The sequence below is a fragment of the Schistocerca serialis genome, chromosome 2 (genome assembly GCF_023864345.2).
Source record: "Schistocerca serialis cubense isolate TAMUIC-IGC-003099 chromosome 2, iqSchSeri2.2, whole genome shotgun sequence".
NCBI lineage: Eukaryota > Metazoa > Arthropoda > Insecta > Orthoptera > Acrididae > Schistocerca > Schistocerca serialis.
Genome location: NC_064639.1, coordinates 673,679,886 through 673,704,693, shown reverse-complemented (window position 1 = coordinate 673,704,693; position 24,808 = coordinate 673,679,886). Strand labels below are relative to the sequence as shown.

Sequence of the window (24,808 nt, the reverse complement as noted above, 5' to 3'; positions counted from 1 at the left end):
GGAATCTATGCCTTTCCTACCAGTTGGGTTCATATAATCATGATCAAACTTTGCGTATGCCGAACAAGGTGGAGAAGTTATAAACGGACACACTAGGTGACGGACGAGTTAACTTTCTGGTCAAAGCTACTTAAAAAAGAAGGTATATGTCGTCCTCTGATAGAGCTATTTGAAAATTGGCATACGACGGCTTCTAATTACAAGCGCCGAGATGTGATGACAGACTGTGTAACGAATTATCAGTAGCACGTTATCTATCTGAATGACGCTGCCAACGCGAATGGTGTGGCCGACGTAAAAGAGCTTCGTAGGCGTCGCGCGAATGGGAGATGACGTAACGTTACCGCTGACCGCCAGTCTGCGCTTGGCGGCACTTTCGCGTATCTGGTGCAAGGCCTGGCGAAAGGTGCGCATTCCTTCGGTAGCTCAGTTGGTAGAGCGGTGGACTGTAGAGGAGCTTAATAGCAGATATCCATAGGTCGCTGGTTCAAATCCGGCCCGAAGGAAAATTTTAAACATTCATGACTTTGATTCTCTTAACAAAATAAGCTACACTTCAATCCCACAAACTGTTGTGATATTTTTAACACAAAGGTATGACTAAGACAGAATCAGCATATGGTAGCTGTTCTATGTGTGTGTTCTACATCTACGTGATTACTCTGCTATTCACAATTAAGTGCCTGGCAGAGAGTTCAATGAACCTCCTTCAAACTGTGTCTCTACTGCTCCACTCTCGAACGGCTAGCGGGAAAAACGAGCTCTTAAATTTTTCTGTGCGAGCCCTGGTTTCTCGTATTTTATTGTGGTGATCATTACCCCCTATACAGGTGTGTGACAACAGTATGTTTTCGCAGTCGGAGGAGAAAACTGGTGTTTGAAATTTCGTGAGAAGATACCGTCGCAACGAAAAACACCTTTGTTTAGTGATTGCCACTCCAGTTCACGTATCATGTGAGTGGCACTATCTCCCCCATTCCGCAATAATACAAAACGAGCTGCCCTTCTTTGTACTTCTTCGATGTCATCTGTCAGTCCCACCTGATGGGTATCCAACACCGCACAGCAATACTCCAGAATAAGGCGGACAAGTGTAGTGTAAGCAGTCTCTTTAGCAGACCTATTGCACCTTTTAAGTGTTCTGCCAATGAATCGCAGTCTTTGGTTTTCACTCTTTTCTTTATTCAGGGTAAATTGCCACTTTTCGCACCATACAGGTATTTTATCTCAATAATTTTGCAATTCGTTTTGGCCATCTAATGACTTGGCAAATGACAGCATCATTTGCAAATAATCTAAAAGGGCTACTCAGATTGTCTCCTATGTAGTTAATATAGAGCAAGAACAGCAGAAGGCCTATAACACTTTCTTGTGGAACGCCGGATATTACTTCTGTATTACTCGATGACTTTCCGTCTACGAACTGTGACCTTTCTGACAGGAAATCACGAGTCCAGTCGCACAACTGAGGTGATATTCCATAGGCAGGCAGTTTGGTTAGAAGACGCTTGTGCTTTTCTTGCTGATATAATCGCAAAACCATAGAAAACAGATTTTATTGAAATGACTTGACAAAATGAGAAGTTAAGAATAATCTAGCATTTCTTCTGTACAGCACTGACAAAAGGTACAATCGATTATTGTAGGTTTTAGAGAGTGAACTGGATTCATAAAAACGGAAAAAATCTCATCACTAATTGAATACGGAAACACGATACATTCCACATCTGGGATTTATTGAAAGTTGAACACGTCTTCTTATCGTTGTCACCGTATCCGAGAAAACTGTAAGTAGCGTCATGGCTGATGTCAAGAAAGAAAATTTGAGAAAGTATGCTTTCGATACAATATCTGATATAAATGAATGGCTTTTCGACAAAGTGAAAATAAATGAGGACGTACTGTAAGGGACCCAAACAGATTCTTCTCTTGATCTGCGTGTCTGTTGTACGAAAATATTAAGATTACATGAATGTTTCATCACAGAATTATCTGAAAATCAAGCACATAGACGGTACCATCAGCGATAACCTTTCTACTGCAGGAATGGATAGCATACGTGTAGTAAGTCTTAGCGTACCATTTGAATGAGAAATCTTTTAACGTCTGAACTCCTTCAATAATGTAATTGACACAAAAATTCTAAATAGAGATAAAAACACACCCTTGAAAGGACCGGAAAAGATGTATAAAACAGAAATCACAAAAAACTACTGGTGTACTTAACAAATTTAAAGCATTAATAAAAGACGACTGGCAATCACGTACAGGAGCTGTGTGCTGCTGTAAAGAGTATGTTCCGGTACACTTCACCCGCGAACAAACATCGGTCATAACTACCACACATTTTCTGTGGAACTTAACGTGTAGCATTCTCAGTTGATGCATCAATTATTTTCCATCGCAAGTTTATGCTTCCTGCGTGAGAATGAGATATGATTTATATCTACGATCGAACGTCCACGGAATGGCGTGTTCTTGTTAACTCCGTGCGAGAATGATGGGAGAGGAAAATTATTATTTTTTTCTTTTCTTCCTTTCTTCAGTCTTGTGACTGGTTTGATGTGGCCCGCAACGAATTCCTCTCCTGTGCTAACCTCTTCATCTCAGAGTAGCGCTTCCAACCTACGTCCTCAATTACTTGCTGTTTGTATTCCAATCTGTTTTCCTCTGCAGTTTTTACCCTCTACAGCTCCCTATAGTATCGTGGATGTCATTACCTCATGTCTTAACAGATATCCTATCATCCTGTTCCTTCTCCTGATCAGTGTTTTCCACATATTCCTTTCCTCTCTGATTCTGCGGAGAAACTCCTCTTCCCTTACCTTATCAGTCCACCTAATTTTCAACATTCGTCAGTAGCACCACATATCAAATACTTCGATTCTCTTATGATCAGGTTTTCCCACAGTCCATGTTTCACTAACATACAATGCTGTATTCCAGACGTACATTGTCAAAAAATTTCTTCCTCAAATTAAGACCGATATTTGATATTAGTAGACTTCTCTTGGCCAGGAATGCCCTTTTTGCCATGGCTAGTCTGCTTTTGATGTCCTCCTTGGTCCGTCCGTCATTGGTTATTTTACTGCCTAGGCAGTAGAATTCCGTAACTTCATCTACTTCGTGACTGTCAATCTTGGTGTTCTGTTTTTCGCTGTTCTCATTTCTGCTACTTTGTCTTTCTTCAACTTACTCTCAATCCATACTGTGTACTCATTAGCCTGGTCATTCCATTCAGCAGATCATGAAATTCTTCTTCACTTTCAATCAGGATAGAAATATCATAAGAGAATCGTATCATTCATATCCTTTCACCTTGGATTTTAATTCCATTCCTGAACCTTTCTTTTATTTCCACCATTGCTTCCTCGCTGTACAGACTGAACAGTAGTGGCGAAAGGCTACATCCTTTTCTTACACTCTTTTTAATACGAGCACTACGTTCTCAGTCGCCCACTCTCCGTCTCTTTCTATAGCTTACCCCTATTTTTCTCCGAATTTCGAACATCTTGCACCGTTTTACTTTGTCGAACCCTTTTTTCAGGTCGACAAAACCTATGAACGTGTCTTGATTTTTCTTTTCTTTAGTCTTGCTTGCATTATTAACCGCAACGTCAGAATGCCTCTCTCATGCCTTTACCTTTCCTAAAGCCAAACTAACCGTCATCTAGCGCATCCTCAATTTTATTTTCCATTCTTTGGTATATTATTCTTGTAAGCAACTTGGATGCATGAACTCTTAAGCTGAGTGTGCAATAATTCTCGTACTTGCCAACTCTTGCCGTATTTGGAATTCCGTGGATGATGCTTTTCCGAAAGTCAGATGGTACGTCGCCAGACTCATACATTCTACTAAACAACGTGGATAGTTGTTTTGTTACTACTTCCCCCAATGATTTTAGAAATTCTGATGGAATGTTATCTGTCCCTTTTGCCTTATTTGATCTTAAGTCGTCCAAGGCTCTTTTAAATTCTGATTCTAATACTGGATCCCATATGTCTTCTAAATCTACTCCTGTTTCTTCTTCTGTTAGATCAGACAATCTTCCCCCTTATACAGGCTTTGAATGTATTCTTTCCACATATCCGCTCTCTTCTCTTTGTATATGGCAGCGGAATTCCTGTTGCAGTCTTAATGATATCAACCTTCCTTTTAATGTCTCCGAAAGTTGTTTTGACTTTTTTGTATGCTGCGTTTATCCTTCCGATAATCATTTCTTTTTCAATATCTTCAAACTTTTCCTGCAGCCATTTCGTCTTACCTTCCCTGCACTTCCCATTTAATTCATTCTAGAGTAACTTCTATTTCTGTATTATTGAATTTCCCTGAACATTTTTAACTTCCTTCATTCTTTAGTACTTCTGTATCCTATTTGTTTGCATATTGATTCGTACTGACTAGTCTCTTAAATTTCAGCCTACTCTCTGTCATTACTAAATTGTGATCTGATTGTATATATGCTCTTTGGTACACCATATGATCCACTACCTGATTTCACAATCTCTGCCTGACCATGATGTAATCTGACTGAAATATTCCATCCCTTTCCAAATATACCTCCTCCTGTTGTGATTCTTGAACAGAACATTCGCTATTACTAACTGAAATTTATTGCAGAACTCAATTTGTCTTTCTCCTCTCTCATTTCTAATCCCAAGCCCATATTCTCCCGTAACCCTTTCTTGTACTGCTTCTCCTACAAACGCACTTCAGTCCCTCACGAATATTAGGTTCTCATCACCTTTTACATACTGAACTACTCATTCAGTATCGTCATATGCTTTCTCACTATCTTCATCCTCGGCTTGCGGCGTCGGAACGATACCTGAGCTATTGTCGTCTTTGTTGGTCCGCTGGCGATTCTAACGAGAAAAGCCCTATCTGTGAACCATTCACGGTGTCTCACTCTCTGCCCTTCCTTCCTATTCAGGACGAATCCTACTCCCGCTATAGCATTTTCCGCGGCTGTTGATATTACCCTATACTCGTCTGATCAGAAATCCTTGTCTTTCTTCCATTTCACTTCACGGACATCCAAAAAATCTAGATTGAGCCTTAGCAATTCCCTTTTCAGATTTTGCAGCTTTTCTACCACGTTCACACATCTGACATTTCCCTCGCCGGCTCGTAGAAAGTTATCTTTTCATCTTTTCATTCGCTATTCAATCTTTATTTTATGGTCACCTCCCCCTTGGCAGACCCCTTCTGCAGATGCGAATTGGGGGGGCTAGTCCGGAATCTTTTGGCAGTGGACAGATCATTAAGGCACTTTTTCAATTACAGGCCACATGTCCTGTGGATACTCAATATCTGTGTTTTAACGCAGTGGTTTCGATTGGGTTTTGCACCCTCATACCGTTGATCATTGCTGATTATTCCGCCTGTAGGGCCATTTTCCAACACCAAGGTTAAGAGAGTGCCCTGAACCTCTATCCGTTCCTCTCTCCTCCGTAATAAGGCCGTTGGCTGAATGAGGGTGACTTGTTATGCAGCAGCTTACGGAACACGAACGGGCGTTCACTTCTCTTAAGGGGCAGGGACAAGGTTAAAAGTTCGGACTCATCTGAGGTTTGAACTCGGAACCTCTTGCACCCTATGCGAGAATCAACATCCCACAACTTTTTTTCTGTAAGGAACATTCTCGGCACCCAAAGGAAAGGGTGGGTGTGAAGTGGGCAGGTGTCGCAACCCAGGGACCAAGGAAAGCTTAAAGGTGCAATGACCATCGTTTATTTATTTATTTTCTATTAATTTTTATTTTCATTCATTTATTTTTTATTACATTAATACCATCGAGAATAGCAGGAAAACGACGTCGCGAGGAGGAGGGCGCAGCAAGACGTCAGACTCACTGAGACTGTGGACGCACAGTTTTACGGAGGAAGAGGCGGGGATCTGCTCTTCATAACAGGAACACCCCAGTTCTGGGATTGGTTAAGGAATACACTGCATAGGAAATCGGAGAAAAATTGTCTGTATTTTGGATTGTGGACAACTGCACAATGGCGTTCATTAAGGAACTGCCAAATATCAAGGGTGCTTTTCTCGCCATCAGCAAACAAGTAGTCAGTTGCGTGGGCACAAGTCCACTTCACAGAGTTCGTCTTCGCTTGCGGGAAGTATCCCGCGTCCGGAAAGAGGAGCAGTTTATTAGTTATCTGATGAGGAGTCGTACGGGTAATTGGGGACAATATCTGTCGCACCAGTAACCAGACACGTTTTGCCGATCCGCACACCAGGCGCTGCTCGTCTGTGTCCAAAACATCACAGGTGACACACAACGCGGTTTCTGTGAGGTGAATCCTGTGTAGGCGTGACCATCATTCTTGCTTCCCATTGACAGTAAGGTACCATGAATATTGGACGTCAGTGTCGAGATAAGGAACGCACACCGATCGCCATACGGCACGCCAGTCGAAGTGGGGATGCTTCCACTCAACCACATTAGGTGAGCTGTGCTGCAGAAGGAAACCATAGATAGCCTTCGTGGATGTAAAGTGCGCTGGCAGTACCACAGTACGGAAGTAGCTCAGTTCGAGGGAAAAGTGCCGGAAGTAAAAGAAGGGCGGCAGGAGTTCCAAAAGCTGGATAAGTTCTAAGAGAGAATGTGGAGCAAGGACCTCCACCAATAGGCTGGTAAGGCACGTAGGACAACGGCGTCACAACGCCATGTGAGAGCCACTTAAAAGGGCTACTGCCCTGTCAGGCACATGTCACAGACCTAAACCGCCCCTGCAACGCTGGAGGGTGAGGGTCTCGTACCGTTTCTTGAACAGAAAGCTGTTGCAAACAAATGAACCCAGTACCGCTAGCACGCGGCGGAATAGGAAGTGTCTGTGCGCAGTGGGGGATACGGACGCCAAAGAAGATCGAGTGCTCGTAAACGGTGATCCAAGAGCTGCCAAGTGCAGGTATACGACGAGGGCGAGCAAGAGCGATTACGTCCCGACAGCGACAGAGGGCGGTGCGGAAGTTATTGGGCCCTCCCAAAGAAGTTTGATCTGGGGAAGCCACGCATCGAGCTGTCGCTTTAAGCCGCGCAGCCAACAGCTGGGTAAAGATCTTTGTGTCGTCGTTGAGTAACGTCAAGGGCGGTAATCGCATATCCATGAGGTTCCCCGAGGCTCGCGGATGGGAATGAGGAAACCATCGAGTAAGCTGTCTGGAAGCGGCACGAAACGTGACATAAAGTTCTGACAAATTTCAGTCCACACTGCCGCCAGAAGGAGACGAAATGTCCGATAAAACTCCAGTGGGAAGCCGTCAGGGCCAAGCGACCTGTTCGTAGAACGCGCTTGGATAGCGTCATGCGTCCTCCGTGACGTTAGCAAGCAGTCCATTGTCGCATCCATGGAAACCGAACCCAAACAGAGTCTGGAGACCGCTGTAATGTTGACAGGGTGGTGACGTTGTTCAGAGTACAGCATAACATAAAGTGCGTGGAGGCCAGACCCGATATCCCATTGGATATCAAAACGCTGCCCATCATCGGTAGTAAGAACATTAATCAAATTCTTCGGCTACGGCGTCGTTCTCCTATGACATGATACATCGATGGGCGCTCTTGCAACTAGCGCATCGTGTGTGCGGGCCCTGACTATAGCTCCTTCAAGATGGCGGCGATAGAGGGATGTGAGCCGTGCCTTGGCACGATTTACTTTCGCCTGGCACTCTGGTGGATACGGCATCATAGTACATTCTCGGAGAATGATGAAATAGAATTCCTGAGTCTGTCGCCGCCACCCAGCAACTTCCCTTCCGTAACCAATCAATACCTTCCAGAGGGCAGGCTTTGCACAGAGCACCCATGAAGACAGTTCAAAATGACAAGCTGTCCATGTGGTCTCGATGCGGAGCCGGCAGTCGGTGGTCCATGGCCGCGCCACCCCCTTTGGCGGCAGAGACTGATGGCGCCTCATGGTCAGACAACGCAACGGACCAGACTTCAGCATCCTGCCCCACATTGATAATATCGTGGAAGATGTAAATACGATCGGGTCGGCTGGAACAATGACTAGTGAGATGCATAAACCCCGGATGATCGCCATGAACATGCTCCCAAGAATCCACTAGGTTGATGTGCTGGAGAACTGTCGCTAGTGCTGCGACCCGACCAGATGGAGCATAGACAATGACGATCCGGAGGCCACTAAACGTGAGAGCCATACCTCTGGCTCAAGGAGATAGGTAAGTACATCAGCGAGGATCTCCAACGCACTATCGGTAGGGGAAGCATGAGAGACATGTGTTGTAAAACCACTGGGAGCACAGAAAGTTGCAAAGTGCACTTCCTGAAGGAGAGCAACATCAACGTCCACAGCATGTCGAGGAATAAAGCCACTTTGTGGCGTACGAGAAGATTTTAACATTGACCGTAGCTACGCGATAAGTCTGGAAAGCTGCCATCGCCAGGAGGACGGGCGGTTAAAACACCCTGTCAGGTCCCTGTGGAAGGGGGAGGGAACCGATCCCAGTAAGGGGCTCCATCGCTCTGCACACCTCCAGAATGTCTCCGCATTGACGACGTCCGCTCAGGAGACAAACTTCTCACCGGGTCGGTTCAGTGAAACACTATCACAGGAGCGCTTACAAATAGCGTCGGACACAGCAAGGAAGGCAATCGTATCAGACGCAGGCGGCGGTAGGTCTGTGTCCGGAGGTGGGCGCTGACTGGAGATGGAGGCGGAAGAGAACGTCGCATCGCCAGGTACCAGGGCATCAGAAGACGCGTACGATCAGTAGCAGGGTCGTCATCCTGTGCAGACGTCCGATGGAGGTAGCTGTCAGAAGGATACAGCGTTGTCTCTTCCGTTTCCTCGGGTACCGTTGCTTCGTAACATGCCGTTCCATGTTGGACGGCGATCAGTTGCCGTCCGACACGTGGCCAGATGGCAGAAAAGCGGAGGTCGGTACAGCTGCATGATCAGCAACAATGGGGGCGGGACCAACTTATGCTCCCTGACGGTCATCGTTTAATTGTAGTGCCTCCGGCACAAGTGTAGGAGAGACAGGCGAAACGTTCATTGCGCCGTCGAAGGGAGTTGACGCCGGTACCGATTGATTCAGAGGGGGTGCAGCTGGCAGCACTGCCGCAGACGCGTAAGATAGGGGCAACACAGCGGGCGCCGCAGCAAGAGCGGCGTCTCAACCAGTCTGCGTCGGAGACATTCAGAACGGACATGGCCTTCCTGGGCACAACCTGAACAGGTGCTCGGCTGGCCATAGTATATGAGGACAGCCCTGCATCCGGCAGTTACAAAGTAGGAAGTCACGTGTTTCCGCAGTTCAGTTTTTATCCGACGGGCGCCGTTGAGGACGCGATATGTTTTGAACGCCTTCCAAGTTTCAACACTGTGAATGACGACGTTGCCATAAGGTTTAAAGGCAGTAACCACAACGTCCGAAAGTATTTCAACCGGAAGTTCGAAAACCCGCAAGCTTTGGAGGTCAAAACCAGCGTGATCAAACACTACAGTCCCTATCTGTCCGTCAGAGTTTCGGAACTTGAGATCGTTAGCGTGGCGCCGAACGACGTCGGCGCACAGCTCGTCATTCTCCAGCTTTATGTACACTTTAGTACTGAGGATCTAAAAATGAATTCCGAGAACATCTTGTGGCGGGAGGCTCATTTCGTCCCGTGGAAAACGTTTTTCTTCATACGTCTTCTGTCGTTCGTGATCCAAACGAAGAGTTAATTTAATTCTGGCTTGTTGGTAAGAAAACGCCATGATGGCCGATGAAGCCGGACTCACGAGACAAGCCGCTTCGCGGAAGTAAAGAAACGCGCGCTAGGATCGTAACAGGTGACGCAAACAAGGCGTGCGACTCCCCGCAGCCAAAGGCCGACCGAAACTCCTAGACCAAGAAATTCAGTCAAATAAACTTTTTTATTCTAAACAACAGCTTCAAAACAGAGAACCCTAACACCGTTAAAGCGTATGTTCACTATGGTAAACGCCACTTGTTCACACAAGTAGAAGTTCTCAAGTTCTAAGCTGTACAACAAAGCTCGGACACGTAGAATCAAGGTTGCTGTCCTATTCGGAACCCATTTATTTACTAATTACTTGTTATTAAATAGCGATTTATAAAATTTTACTGGAAATTTAAGGTTTCCTTTTTCGTGTTTTCTTTCGTGCACTGAAAGTATAAAAATTTCGCACATTAATGAGAGATGCTTCAGTTCCTCGCCACCGGGCTAGGTTTTGAACTCCCCTTTCTTCTCCTCCCCTCGCCATCAGTGAGAAAAACCACGAACTTAGTTCACACCTAATGGGCTATATGTTTGGAATCCGTTTCCCCCTCTTCCTACTGAGAGCTGTCCGCCTTGTTAGCTGGGTGGTAACGTGGTTTCCTCCCGTGCAGCTGGGCCCGGGTTCGATTCCCAGCCAGGTTGGGGATTTTCTCCGCTGGTGGACTGGGTGTTGTGTTGTCCTTACCATCATTGCATCCTCATCACCAGCACGCAAGTCCCCCAATGTGGCGTCGACTGCAATAAGGCATGCACTTGGCAGCCAAACTATCCCGGATGGTGCCTCCCAGCCAACAATGCCATACGCTTATTTCCTTTTTTTTTTTTTTTTACTGAGAGCGGGGCAGTATAGAACTGCTAACGAATGTACACTCACAACGAGTAAATAAAATGGAAAGTTGTTGTTATATTTCCTACGGCAGATCTTGTAAGTTGTCGAAATCCCGACCTCATATTTATTTCACTCTTATTTCACTACGAGAGTAGTGTAGTTATTTGCGTCTTAAGTTTAATCAAAACCTCATAATCTGTTAGGCGACCCTCCTGTCGAATTATCAAGCGATACTGTTTTCTGCTTGTGTTAGTAAGAGATATTGGATATTTCCTATCTGACTGGAAGGCGATATCTTGAGACACTTCAGGCTGCTCATAAAGGGAGGCTGTTTACAAACACATGGTGTATTACAGTCAGATGATGACTGCTATGATAAGAGTAGCTGATCGCAATCAGATGGCTTCAAAATGGTTCAAATGGCTCTGAGCACTATGGGACTTAACATCTATGGCGATAAGTCCCCTAGAACACAGAACTACTTAAACCTAACTAACCTAAGGACAGCACACAACACCCAGTCATCACGAGGCACAGAAAATCCCTGACCCCGCCGGGAATCGAACCCGGGAACCCGGGCGTGGGAAGCGAGAACGCTACCGCACGACCACGAGCTGCGGACTATGGTAAGAGCAACTGTCCATCGTAGCAACTCATTGCAACGATAATCTTGAACAGAGTCATCAGTAACTCGACTTGAAGGGAGAACGCACACTTTATATGTTTGGTAATATCCACTCTGCTACCTGCATTAGAAAGTCGCACGACGCCCATCAGTGACGGTCACCAGTGCTTAATCAGGGATGTCGTTGACTGAAGAGAGCGCTGTAGTAACAATACCGTCGTCGCCATAGGCAACTGCGTGAAATGAGATCAGAGGCAGTGGCGAACCGAAGTATAATTGATCTCCGTTTTTGGCAAGCTTCGCTTCAACTAGTGGCACTGTGATCGCCGGATCTGTTTCCGAAGGCTTCAGAGACGGAGATTCGAATTTTCCCAGATTATACCGATCCATCATACGATGTATTCGGTTTCAGTAGGAGTATTCACTACGCTAGACGCACCTGATACGGAACGTTGCATTGCTGAGTAGTCAACGAGACACCTGCAGTATAACGACGGAGCAGCTTGACTGTTCCTGTCGCACAAGCAGATATCCTGTCTTCTTCAGTCACTTCACTGTTATACAGAGAGTCTTCCTAATTACATGAGTACAAACTCTGTGCAGCTTCCAGAATGAAATGAAACATATTTTGTGGCCATTCGATATTTATCACCAACCTACTCCAGTATACATCAAGCGACTGTCGTACACAAATGCATGATTACTCCTTGTGCCGTGTAAATGCTTCACGAGAGTAAGAGTTCGAATAAGACAGTATTATGATTGCTTCTTCCATTAGTTGCTAAAGGCATGAAAGACCCTGAAGAATGGGTGTCAGCTTTGGTGTTGAAAATAGTGATGTCCGGTGGAAGCATGTGATTTGTTTCCTTGTGGAACTAGGATTCACAGTGAACACTTTGAGATAGTTCTTAGACTGGTATAGCATCCACCTATATGTTATTGAGACCGCTTTCCCCGATCGTAAAAATGGTGTCCTAGGAGACTACCGGGGAATGGTAGCTACTAATGCACATTATTCAGTGGACATATCTGCTTTCAGTGATAAAATTCGTAACTCAGCTGCGGATGATGAGGTTTCATAGTTACATATGTTTGAAGTGTCTATTAATATAATTATAAACTATTCTTGCTCTCTGGCGTCAGGGACAATGAATATTATGGGCCAGTCTACAAACCTAGGCAGCGCATAATAGCAGTGCATGAAATACAAGCCGGCCAGTGTGGCCGAGCGGTTCTAGGCGCTTCAGGCTGGAACCACACGACCGCTACGGTCGCAGGTTCGAATCCTGCCTCTGGCATGGACGTGTATGATGTCCTTAGGTTAGTTAGGTTTAAGTAGTTATAAGTTCTAGGGGACTGATGGCCTCAGATGTTAAGTCCCATAGTGCTCAGAGCCATTTGATTTTTTGAAATATGAACAAATAAAAGATTTATGTGAGGACTGGCACCTAATGATTTTTGTGAATGGATGTTCTGTTCTACTGAATGGAATACAAGCTCGTGAATCCGTTTGCATTAAAAACCAAACAATTGCAATGTAAGTGTATTGGAGCAGAAAATGAACGTTAAGTCAATGAAAGAGCAGTTGCAGCGGAACGGATCTGCGTTACGTGTTTGTGCTCCGTCTCCTATCGCCTGAATTTCAGCGTATCAATAAATCCTGTATTCCTTGGTTCCCAACGCTTTCGGCATTCATTGTGAAGTTTTTTTATTTTTAAACAGTGTCATGAGACTTTATTTCTTGCAACGATGTACAAAGATAAGAATGAGGTATAAAATTTATGAATTTCGTCTGTTGTTTCAATTTTTCCAAGTAGTAAATTTTCCTTTTACATTTTCCTTTTCTTGTTTGGCTTCATGTCAAGAGTTCATCGCATAGTTCCTCCGTGTTATTTGCTTGTATTCAGTTCGCTACAACCAATGTCAATTTTGTTGCAGTAGACGTCGGTTTGCAGTAGGGTTTTGGAGCGTATACTGTATTCAAACATTATGAATCACCTCGAAGGGAACGATCTATTGATACGTAATCCGCATGGTTTCAGAAAACATCGTTCTTGTGCAACGCAGCTAGCTCTTTATTCGCACGAAGTAATGGCCGTTATCGACAGGGGATCTCAAGTTGATTCAGTATTTCAAGATTTCCGGAAAGCTTTTGACACCGTTCCTCACAAGCGACTTCTAATCTAGTTGCGGGCCTATGGGGTATCGTCTCAGTTGTGCGACTGGATTCGTGATTTCCTGTCAGGAAGGTCGCAGTTCGTAGTAATAGACGGCAAATCATCGAGTAAAACTGAAGTGATATCAGGTGTTCCCCAGGGAAGCGTCCTGGGACCTCTGCTGTTCCTGATCTATACAAATGACCTAGGTGACAATCTGAGCAGTTCTCTTAGGTTGTTCGCAGATGATGCTGTAGTTTACCGTCTAGTAAGGTCATCCGAAGACCAGTATCAGTTGCAAAGCGATTTAGAAAAGATTACTGTATGGTGTGGCAGGTGGCAGTTGACGCTAAATAACGAAAAGTGTGAGGTGATCCAAATGAGTTCCAAAAGAAATCCGTTGGAATTCGATTACTCGATAGATAATACAATTCTCAAGGCTGTCAATTCAACCTGGGTGTTAAACTTACGAACAACTTCAGTTGGAAAGACCACATAGATAATATTGTGGGGAAGGCGAGCCAAAGGTTGCGTTTCATTGGCAGGACACTTAGAAGATGCAACAAGTCCACTAAAGAGACAGCTTACACTACACTCGTTCGTCCTCTGTTAGAATATTGCTGCGCGGTGTGGGATCCTTACCAGGTGGGATTGACGGAGGACATCGAAAGGGTGCATAAAAGGGCAGCTCGTTTTGTATTATCACGTAGTAGGGGAGAGAATGTGGCAGATATGATACGCGAATTGCGATGGAAGTCATTAAAGCAAAGACGTTTTTCGTCGCGGCGAGATCTACTTACGAAATTTCAGTCACCAACTTTCTCTTCCGAATGCGATAATATTTTGTTGAGCCCAACCTACATAGGTAGGAATGATCATCAAAATAAAATAAGAGAAATCAGAGCTCGAACAGAAAGGTTTAGGTGTTCGTTTTTCCCGCGCGCTGTTCGGGAGTGGAATGGTAGAGAGATAGTATGATTGTGGTACGACAAACCCTCTGCCAAGCACTTAAATGTGAATTGCAGAGTAGTCATGTAGTTGTAGATGTTAATTTTGCGTTATGGCAGTAAATACAGCAACAATAGTGGCAGATATACAGTACAAATTATTACAGTGAAAGGTTATTATGTTTAGCAAAATTTACATGAGGCTTGGAGCGAAGAGACACAACACATATTAATGTCACAAAGAAGGGGGGATAATTAAGTAATTTTAAATACGAGGGCACTAATTAATACAAGAAGTAATGAAATTAAATATGAAGGCCCACGGTGTATATGGGTTTGGCACGATTTTGATTTTCATCGGATCGAGTTTAATGGCAGAGTGTGGTGGTGGTGGTTGTTGGGATGTTTAAGGGGGACTAAACAGCGAAGGTCATCAGTCCCCCCAAATGGCAGAGTGTGGCACAGATTTGAGATTAGCACTACTGTGCGCATATATCACTGCGTATAACTTTTGTTTGCACAATCACTGGGCACATTTGTGATTTTTGCGCACTTCACTAGGGCACTGTTGCTGCGATGTGGGCGGAGAGCAGTTGATGGGGCGTGGCTGGGGTTGCGGTCTGCGTCTGGCCGCTGCCCTCCCTCAGCTGTGTCTCTGTCTGCAGCGGGCGGGCCGACCACCTCACGCGTGAGGGATGGCTTTTCTGAAGGCAGCCTCCAGGTCTATCCGTAAGAAATTCATGAATTCGGTTCGGTAGCTTTTGGACACCCACGCTTTTCTGTTTTCATCCCAAAGGTATGTGTGGTATTCAATTTTGTTTTTGTGTTTGAGGTCTATAATTGAATGGACTGTTTGGCCTAGGATCCATGAAGTTGTTGTTTTCTTTTGTCTCGGAAAGGGTTTTATGTCTGGTGCGGTCAGCAGCATGCGTGTTATGTTAGCTGGTACCGTTCTGTTTATTAGCGCTACCATTTCTTTATTGCAGCCAGTCTGGTGTCTTCGGTATTGTCTCGTTTATAACTTTATTCCAGGTGAATGTTATCTTCGTGTGAAGTGCGCTTTCGTTAAAGTTTTTCCACTTTTGTTTCCAATTTATGTCTGGTTTTTTGCCCTCTATCCTATTTCTCTGTGCTTCCCCCCGTAGTCCTATTTATAACTTCTTTGTTGTCCTCGTTCGATGGTCGACGGCCGTTTCTAGTACATGGCCACTCTGTAAGTAAAAATCCTTTACTTATTTTAGCTTGTACGGGATATCTGCGACATTAACTGGCGCTGCCTGAGATCCTGGCCTGTACGCATTTACTACGCGAGGTGTGACGCCGTCTGGCTAGTTCTCTGCAATAACACTCGTGCTATGTATCAGCAGTGCCGCGCTTTATCGTTTGAGATCGACGAGGCCTAGTCCACCTTCGTCCACACCGTAAGTCCAACTTCTCCTTTGCACTTTGAAAATTTCGTGTCGCCAGGGAAGGTACTGTGAAACGTCCCCTTACAATAATAGTACAAGACTGTGCTTAACCTGACACACAATATTTTTAGCGCAACGCAATCTGACTTTCAAAAATCCCTACAAAAGAATGGCCCTGACTAACATTAAACTATACCTTTCACAAATCACTAAATTACTTACCTCACAAAAATCTTCGTTACTCGAACTACTGCAATACAGCGAGCGCCACTACTGCCAGCTAAATAAAAGATTCAAACTACTGAAGGCATTAACTACTGATAGGCATAGTTAGCAAAATGAAAGATTTCAATAGGGAACAAACAATGTATTTACTTTAAGAATGTTGAAAACTCATAATATGCATATCAGTTCATGACATCCAGTTTTAAAAATTTCAAAACTCCGCCATCTCTCTCCCCACATCCACCACTGCTGGCGGCTCACCTCCAACTGCGCAACGCTACGCGCTGTTCACATCCAGCTGCCGCTGCCCAACACTACAATGGCAGACAACAATGCAAACTAGCCACAGACTGCACACAGCACGGCCAGTGATTTTCATACAGAGCGCTACGTAACGTTGCCAATAAGAAAACATAAATAGCCTACTTACAACTGGATTGCCTCTTCTATGGACTTTTGGTGGACTGCAAATTTTGACGAGAAACCACGCTCTCGATAGGAGCTGTTCATTTATCACCTTGGCTTTCTGGTATAAATCCAACTCTCTGCTGGCATTTGTCCTCCCTAGCCCTCTTATAGTGTGCAGTATTGATCTCCAATTCTGCACGGCCATTTTTAGCGGACATGCATACAACTGGAGCCCGAGACACTTGTGTGCGTCTACCACTTTGTACCAATCGCTTCTTTCTATCAGTCTTTTGCTTCCGATAGGTAGCAGAATTGTCTTCTGTGGATTTATTTTCGCTCCTGCCGGTTGTTAGAATCTTGGTAGCGTATCTTTTATTTCGCCAAAGTCTGCTTTGTTGGGTGCAGTATACCGAATAGTATGCTTGTCTACTTCTTTTCTTAAAAGGGCAGGAACCAAGTACAAAAATTCGGGCTCGTCCGGGATTTGAACCCGGGACCTCTCGCACCCTAAGCGAGAATCATACCCCTAGACCAACGAGCCACGATGAAAGAGCGTTCGTGCGTGGCAGAGAAAGCTCGTAAAGCGTGACCCACTTCCGTGCAACAGGCCGCACGCTACTGCTGCTGTTCGTGTGGAAGGCCGCTCAGTTGTGACGGGCGACGCTGCTGAGGTATACCGTGCTGAGTCTGACCGTCCCTACTTCAGAAAAGCAGGAAGTAACCATATGAGAGAGTAATGAAAGTCAGTCAAGAAGGGGTTGGGTTGTTTGTGGGAAGAGACCAAATTGCGAGGTCATCGGTCTCGTCGGATCAGGGAAGGACGGGGAAGGAAGTCGGCCGTGCCCTTTCAGAGGAACCATCCCGGCATTTGCCTTGAGCGATTTATGGAAATCACGGAAAACCTAAATCAGGATGGCCGGACGCGGGATTGAACCGTCGTCCTCCCGAATGCGAGTCCAGTGTGCTAACCACTGCGCCACCTAGTTCGGTGCTAGTCAATAAAAGTATTTATAATCTATGGTGTGTGCCCCAAGCAACTGATTGGTTTATTTCGTACTACTTCTTCCTGTTCGTCATCATGTTTTCATTATATCTTTCGGATCGTGAAGGAATGTATACTCAGACATCGTGGGCCTCCAGGCCTGCGATCGGCAGCGACATAGCTATTGCCCTGGAAAGTGACCCGAACACTTGCCGAAGGCGGCCGCTTCGTCGTGTGTACACCCTGCATACAGGGAGGAGCGTAGCAATAATGTACACATCGGTGTTCTTACAATTGGAGCTCCACAAAACGCTACACGCGCACACATTTACAACATTTATTCACTGTGTTTTCGGATGGGAAAAAAAAGAACTAACCTGTCGCTTACATTCCCGTCACTTCACGCTAAAATTAATGTAGTGTACCTTTTTGGACACTACGTTGTCTGATTAGAGCACTCGTTTATTTTGGTATCTGTTAAAACCAAATATCGTAAGGAAAATAATTTTTATTACGTTGCATTTATGCCGCACAGAAGCTGCGAAGCTATCGAGATGTTGGAATTTTTTTTAATTTCATAATTTTAAACATTTATCCATATCTGAAGAAATAAGACAATAAGCTGATTTTAACAAGTCGTACTTAATTGGCGAACAAATTCCGCAACAAGTACCACTTCAAGTCAGTGTAAAAATACATTATTATAAAGTATCTTTGTACGATAGATCAGCAAGTAAATCGTCACATCCAAGCTAACATTTGGTCAAGAAAATTGTCATCAAAATCGGATGGTTTCTGCACATTTGATGAATTTCAGTGTTTTCCTCTGGCAAAACTCATCAAATGCGCAGAAAAGTCTTTATGTAAATATCCTTAACTGAGACAATTGGCTTGGCTGTGACATTTTACGTTTTAACCTACCCGACTAAGATTTTTTTTATTCTAATGTATTTTAACGCCTACCTAAAAATGGAACTTGTTACCGGAACCAATCGCCAATAAAGCATTATTCACGAAAAGCAGAATTTCTTCAAATCTATAATAAATGAGTGCTGTAGACAACGTTATATATTCTTTTCTCTGTCTCGAAGGGTTTTTCCATAAATACATCACAAAGTTTACGACCTGATGCTTTTTACACGGTTGTACCCGGGGCACGAAGTGACCGACACCTGGTGGCAGTGAAGAATATCCGCTTTGCCTCCTCACGTCCACGCCTGTAATAGCCCCTGCCCATGTATTAAAGAACAGTTAGCCTTGCAGAAAGCACGCAAACACGCTCCAGCAAAGTGGAGGTATACAACTATGCACCTAATTTATGGAGAAGCTAGGCAGTTTGTGATAAGGGCAAGGGAGATCTACCGTCTGAGATTTCAAACTCGTCGAATTCCGAACATAAGAGCGTTTGTTCAGTGCACAACTACGAGACACAGGATCTCTTGGCCCCATATGTGAGGGTAGTGAGCCTCAGTGTGGGGCAGCTGCCTTAAGACGTGAGGAGGAAATTCTACATATGGCTGAAGAACCACCCACCGTAAGTACAAATGGTTCAAATGGCTCTAAGCACTATGGGAGTTAACTTCTGAGGTCATCAGTCCCCTAGACTTAGAACTATTTAAACCTAACTAACCGAATGATAGCACACACATCGATGCCCAAGGCAGGATTCGAACCTGCCACCGTAGCAGCAGCGCGGTTCCGGACTGAGGCGCCTAGAACCCCTCGGCCACAACAGCCGGCCAGTAAGTACAAGAAGCTCGGCACGTCACTTGGTAACATCACTTATGAGTGTTTATGGCACGTTGCAGAAAGCGTTACTGCAGAAAGCGTTATAATCGCGGAAGAGTCAGCTTCTTCACGAAGGGAGCTGCCCTGGCCCTTGGAACAGTGTGAAAACAACACAGAGTTTGAAACTGCGACAGATTGAAACTGTATGCCCCACTTAGGCTAGAACTCGGGATATTTGCTTTTCACAGGCAAGTTCTCTACCAACTGAGCTACCCAAGCACGATTCACGACCCGTCATCACAGCTTTACTTCCACCAGTACTTCCCCTCCTACCTTCCAAACTTCAGAGAAGTTATCCTGTGGAACTTGCAGGAGAAGCACTCCAGAAAAAAAAAAGATATTGCGGAGAAATAGCACACAGTTGTAATCTGCGAGAAAGTTTCATATGAGCGCACACACCACTGCAGGGTGAAAATCTTATTCTGGGAACGTCGACCGCCTGTGAGATGGTGGTGATACCAGTGTCCAACACTTCAGTTTAATTTTTACGTTTTGACCCCTTGCAACAACAAAATCATCAATATGTTAATTCATCCTTACTTTACATTTATTTAATTTTTATATACTTTTATAAAGATGTGCTTGTTTTTATAATGATGTATCATACGTTAAAATGGTTACACCGCCACACTAGTCCATTGTACATTTTATTACGTCTGTAGGCTTCGTTCATTTGGTAGAAAATTACTGTATGCCAGATACTAATAGATGCTATATTTAAAAGCACTAACTGCCACAGCTTGTTTTATTTAAGGCAGCGGAACTCAGTAAACAGTAGCACTAATCCACACTACTTTCGGGCGCTAGAATTTTTGATGAATCTGTGTATCGATGCCCTCTTAATATGGTATTGTACACTTTTACAGCTGTATCTAACGTTTTGTGACCTATAAAATTATTTTTAACATGTGACTTTTCATTTGACAGGTTATGAAGAAGGGTTAAATGAAAAAAGCGTAAAATTGCAACATTAGTACAATAAAAAGCCCGGGAAAATATGAGTAGGATGCACATTCCAGGTAGAAAATCAGGATAAAAAACTTGATCTAGTGGAACAATTTGAAATAGTGTTAGAGAAGAAAAAGTCTTCTGAAAACGTGTTGAATTAACGGAGTTTAATAGCTTTTCAGTAATTTTAAAAGTTTATTTTCCCTAAATGAAACAAATATTTAATAGCATACTGTCAAATTTGACATATTCAGAAATATTTGTTTTATAAATGACATATCTGTATAATTAGTAGTATAACAGATTTATATCCTCTTTGAAATAGTAACAGGTGCGTATTTGTGGAAATACAGCATCAATACTTTTGAAATTCTTTAACTCGTTTTGACTTGTGTACAAGTGTGCTTTGGAATGGAAAACGTTTATATGTACATAAACATTTCCTCGTACTATGTTTCAAAACCATGAATCTACCGCTGGAAACATCAATAAGTTATTTTTCGCTTTGTCTTAGTTTTCGTACAGTTATATTTAAAATGTAACACTTTATAATAAAACAATGTAATTCTACCAAGACTAGAATTGACCTAAATCGTAAAGAAAAGAAAATGTAGACTGTCAAAGCATCTGAATATGAGCCCCCAGGGCTCAAAATGCATCCCATATTGAAATAAAATCCATATTATGACTGAAGGCGGTTGTTATTTACTATACTAAAGTTATTTCAGATTACTGATATAAAAAGATACACTCTGCATATACAGTTACTAATGAAATGTGTTTTCCAAATATGTACCAGAGTAATCCACATTCAAAAAAGTTGATGAGTAGATAACTATAAACCGTTTAGGGTAAAATTAATTGTGGTCCGTCTAGAGAAAATTGGTAAGTGGGGAACTGTACATCTTAAAGTTCACCAATTGAGGTACATGACAAATGGGGATATCGGAATCGTATCCTTCTTGAAGAAATAGCTGCGAACGCCCACAGGCACTGTAATTCAGCCGGCCTGGGTGGCCGAGCGGTTCTAGGCGCTACAGTCTGGAGCCGCTCGACCGCTACGGTCGCAGGTTCGATTCCTGCCTCGGACATGGATGTGCGTGATGTCCTTAGGTTAGTTAGGTTTAAGTAGTTCTAAGTTCTAGGGGACTGATGACCTCAGATGTTAAGTCCCATAGTGCTCAGAGCCATTTTTCAACTGTAATGCAAAACATGACTCTACTGTGTGACAGTTGTGTCGGCTGCAGTTGTGAATTTGTCTGTGTCTGTGTGAGTTTGAATAAATGTATCCAGTACTTACATTCACTTCCTGTTTAGAAGTTTCTGGGTGGTCCCAGTTTATGCCGTATCGAATGTATACCGCGACATCACAGAGTGAGGGATTCGGTTATTAAGTTTTCCCGTATCTCACGAGGCATTGGGTGCAGCTAGAGTTGCACCCTACCAAAACTACGGTTCAGTAGTTTTGATACAGTACATAATGATTAGTAAATGATAGGATTTCCGGTAGTATTGGCAATATTGGTAGGGAAAGAAACATAAACGAATGTGTAAGAGAGAAACTGGGAGCGGACAACTTTTCTTTGTTTTTTGTTGCTTGTTTTGCACATAATCCATATTTTATATCCTTACAGAATATACATTGCATTTTGTGACTAATAAAAATTAATTGATAGCGTAACTTCAGCGCGTCTATTTAACCAGAGTGATTACTTTTGATGCATGTATAGCTTACGTGCACAAAAATAAAAATATCTGTAATGATGGCTGTTGTTTTGAACTCAACAGAAAGATCATGATGATGAAAGGGAAGCGTTTCCTGTTTTTGTTGATTATGCGAAAATTGTTAATGAACAGCAGGAATTAATGAACAGCAGGAACATGTTTTATATAACCTCGACAAAGCATTGAATCAATGCTTGATATATTTTTCCTTTGCTCCACAAATAGCGAAACTCATCTACTACTTTAAGTGTCTTGTTTCCTGATCTAAAACCCTCACTATCACCTGATTTAATTCGACTACATTCCATTTCCTCGTTTTGCTTTTGTTGATGTTCATCTTGTATCCTCTTTTCAAGTCACTGTCCGTTCTGTTCAACTGCTCTTTCAGGCCCTGTGCTGTCTCTGACAGAACTACAGTGTCATCGGCAAACCTCAAAGTTTTTATTTCTTCTCCATGAATTTTAATTCCTACTCCGAATTTTTCTTTTGTTTCCTTTACTGCTTGCTCACTGTACTGATTTGATAACATTGGGGAGAGGCTACAACCCTATCTTACTCCTTCCTAACCACTGCTTCCGTTTCTTGCCCCTCGGCTCTTATTATTGGCATCTGGTTTCTCTACAAATTGTAAATAGCTTTTCCTTCCCTGTGTGTGACCCCTGCCACCTTCAGAATTTGAAAGAGATTGTTCCAGTGAGCATAGTCAAAAGCTTTCTCTAAGTCTACAAATATTAGAAATGTAGGTTTGGCTCTCCTTAATCTATCTTCCAAGATTAGTCGTACGGTCAGCATTGCCGCACGTGTTCCAACATTTCTGTTTAATCCAAACTGATCTTCCCAGAGATCAGCTTGTGCCAGTTTTTCTATTCGTCTGTAAAGAATTCGTGTTAGTATTTTGCAGCTGTGATTTATTGAACTTATAGTTTGGTAATTTTCACACCTTCCAGCACCTGCTTTATTTGGGATTGGAATTATTATATTCTTCTTGAAGCCTGGGGGTATTTCGGCTGTTTCATACAGCTTGCTCACCAGATCGTAGGGTTTTGTCAGGACTGGCTCTCCCAAGGCTGTCAGTAGTTCTAATGGAATGTTGTCTACTCCTGGGACCTTGTTTTGACTCAGGTCTTTCAGTGATCTGTCATACTCTTCACGCCATACTATATCTCCCATTTCATTTACGACCTATTCCATTTCCATAACATTGCCCTCCAGTACATCACCCTTGTATAGACCCTCTATATACTCCTTCCGCCTTTCTGTTTTACCTTCTTTAGTTAGAACTGGTTTTCCATCTTAGATCTTGATATTCATACAAGTGTTCTCTTTTCTCCAAAGGTCTCTTTAATTTTCCTGTAGGCAGTGTCTATCTTACACCTAGTGATACACTATGTGATCAGAAGTATCCGGACACCTGGCTGAAAATGCCTTAAAAGTCTGTGGTCCCTCCATCAGTAATGCTGGAATTCAATATGGTGTTGGCCCACCCTTAGCCTTGATAGCTTCCACTCCCGCAGGCATACACTGAATGAGGTGCTGAAAGGTTTCTTGGGGGGGAATGGCAGCCCATTCTTCACGGAGTGCCGCACTGAGGAGAGGTATCGATGTCGGTCCATGGGGCCAGGCATGAAGTCGGCGTTCCGAAACATCCCAAAGGTGTTCTAAAGGATTCAGTTCAGGACTCTGTGCAGGCCGGTCCTTTACAGGGATGTTATTGTCGTGTAACAAATCCGACACAGGTAGTGCATTATGAACAGGTGCTCGATCGTGTTGAAAGATGCAGTCGCCAACCCCGAATTGCTGTTCAATAGTGGGAAGCAGAAGGTGCTAAAAGCATCAACATAGTCCTATGTTGTTATAGTGCCACGTAAAACAAGAAGGGGTGCTAGCCCTCTCCATGAAAAACACGACCATACCATAACACCACCGCCTCAGAATTTTACTGTTGGCACTACGCACGCTGGCAGATGAGTTTCACCGGGCATTCGTCATACCAACACACTGCCATCGGATCGCACATTGTGTACCGTAATTCGTCACTCCACACAACGTTTCCGCACTGTTCGATCGTGCTATGTTTACGCTCCTTGCACCAAGCGAGGCGTCGTTTGGCATTAACTGGCTTGATGTGTGGCTTATGAGCAGCCGACCGACTATGAAATCCAAGTTTTCTCACCCCTCGCCTAACTGTCATAGTACTTGCAGTGGATCCTAATGCAGTTTGGAATTTCTGTGTGATGGTCTGGATAGATGTCTGCCTATTACACACTACGACCCTCCTCAACCGTCGGCGGTCTCTGTCAGTCAGTAGATGAGGTTGGCCTGTACGCTTTTGTGCTGTACGTGTCCCTTCACGTTTCCACTTCACTGTCATCGGAAACAGAGGACCTAGGAATGTTTAGGCGTTTGGAAATCTCGCTTACAGTCGTATGACACTAGTGACCCACAATCACCTGACCACGTTAGAAGTCCGTGAGTTCCGTGGAGCGCACTATTCTGCTCTTTCGCATTGTCTAATGACTACAACCGCACTTAGAGGCCGCGCGGTTTGAGGTGCCAAGTCACAGATTGCGTGGCCCCTTCCTGCCGGAGGTTCAAGACGTTCAAGTCCTCCCTTGGGCATGGGTGTTCTTTTGTTCTTAGCGAATGTTAGTTTAAGTAGTGTAAGTCTAAGGACTGATGACCTCATCAATTAAATTTAATATCTCTTCTGTTACCATAGTATTTCTACTAACCCTCGTCCTTGTTCCCACTTGATCCTCTGCTCCCTTCACTATTTCATCTCTCAAAGCTACCCATTCTTCTTCTACTGTATTTCTTTCCTACGTTCTAATCAATCGTTCCCAAATGCTCTCTCTGAAACTCTCTACAACTTCTGGTTCTTTCAGTTTATGTAGGTCCCTTCTTCTTAAATTCCTATCTTTTTGCAGTTTCTTCAGTTTTATTCTACAGTTCATAACCAATAGACTGTGGCCAGAGTCCGCATCTGGCCCTGGAAATGTCTTACAACT

The 24,808-nt window shown here is 43.8% G+C and overlaps 2 non-coding genes across 2 annotated transcripts; one reads left to right on the top strand and one right to left on the bottom strand.

Annotated features, from left to right (window-relative positions):
- Window positions 1-415: 415 nt before the first annotated feature.
- Trnay-gua (transfer RNA tyrosine (anticodon GUA)) lies at window positions 416-506 on the top strand. Its single transcript is given in 2 exon segments — window positions 416-452; window positions 471-506. It is a non-coding gene; the product is annotated as a tRNA-Tyr (tRNA).
- A 16,320-nt stretch (window positions 507-16,826) lies between these two features.
- Window positions 16,827-16,898, bottom strand: Trnap-agg (transfer RNA proline (anticodon AGG)). The gene has a single exon. It is a non-coding gene; the product is annotated as a tRNA-Pro (tRNA).
- Between the last annotated feature and the right edge of the window lie 7,910 nt (window positions 16,899-24,808).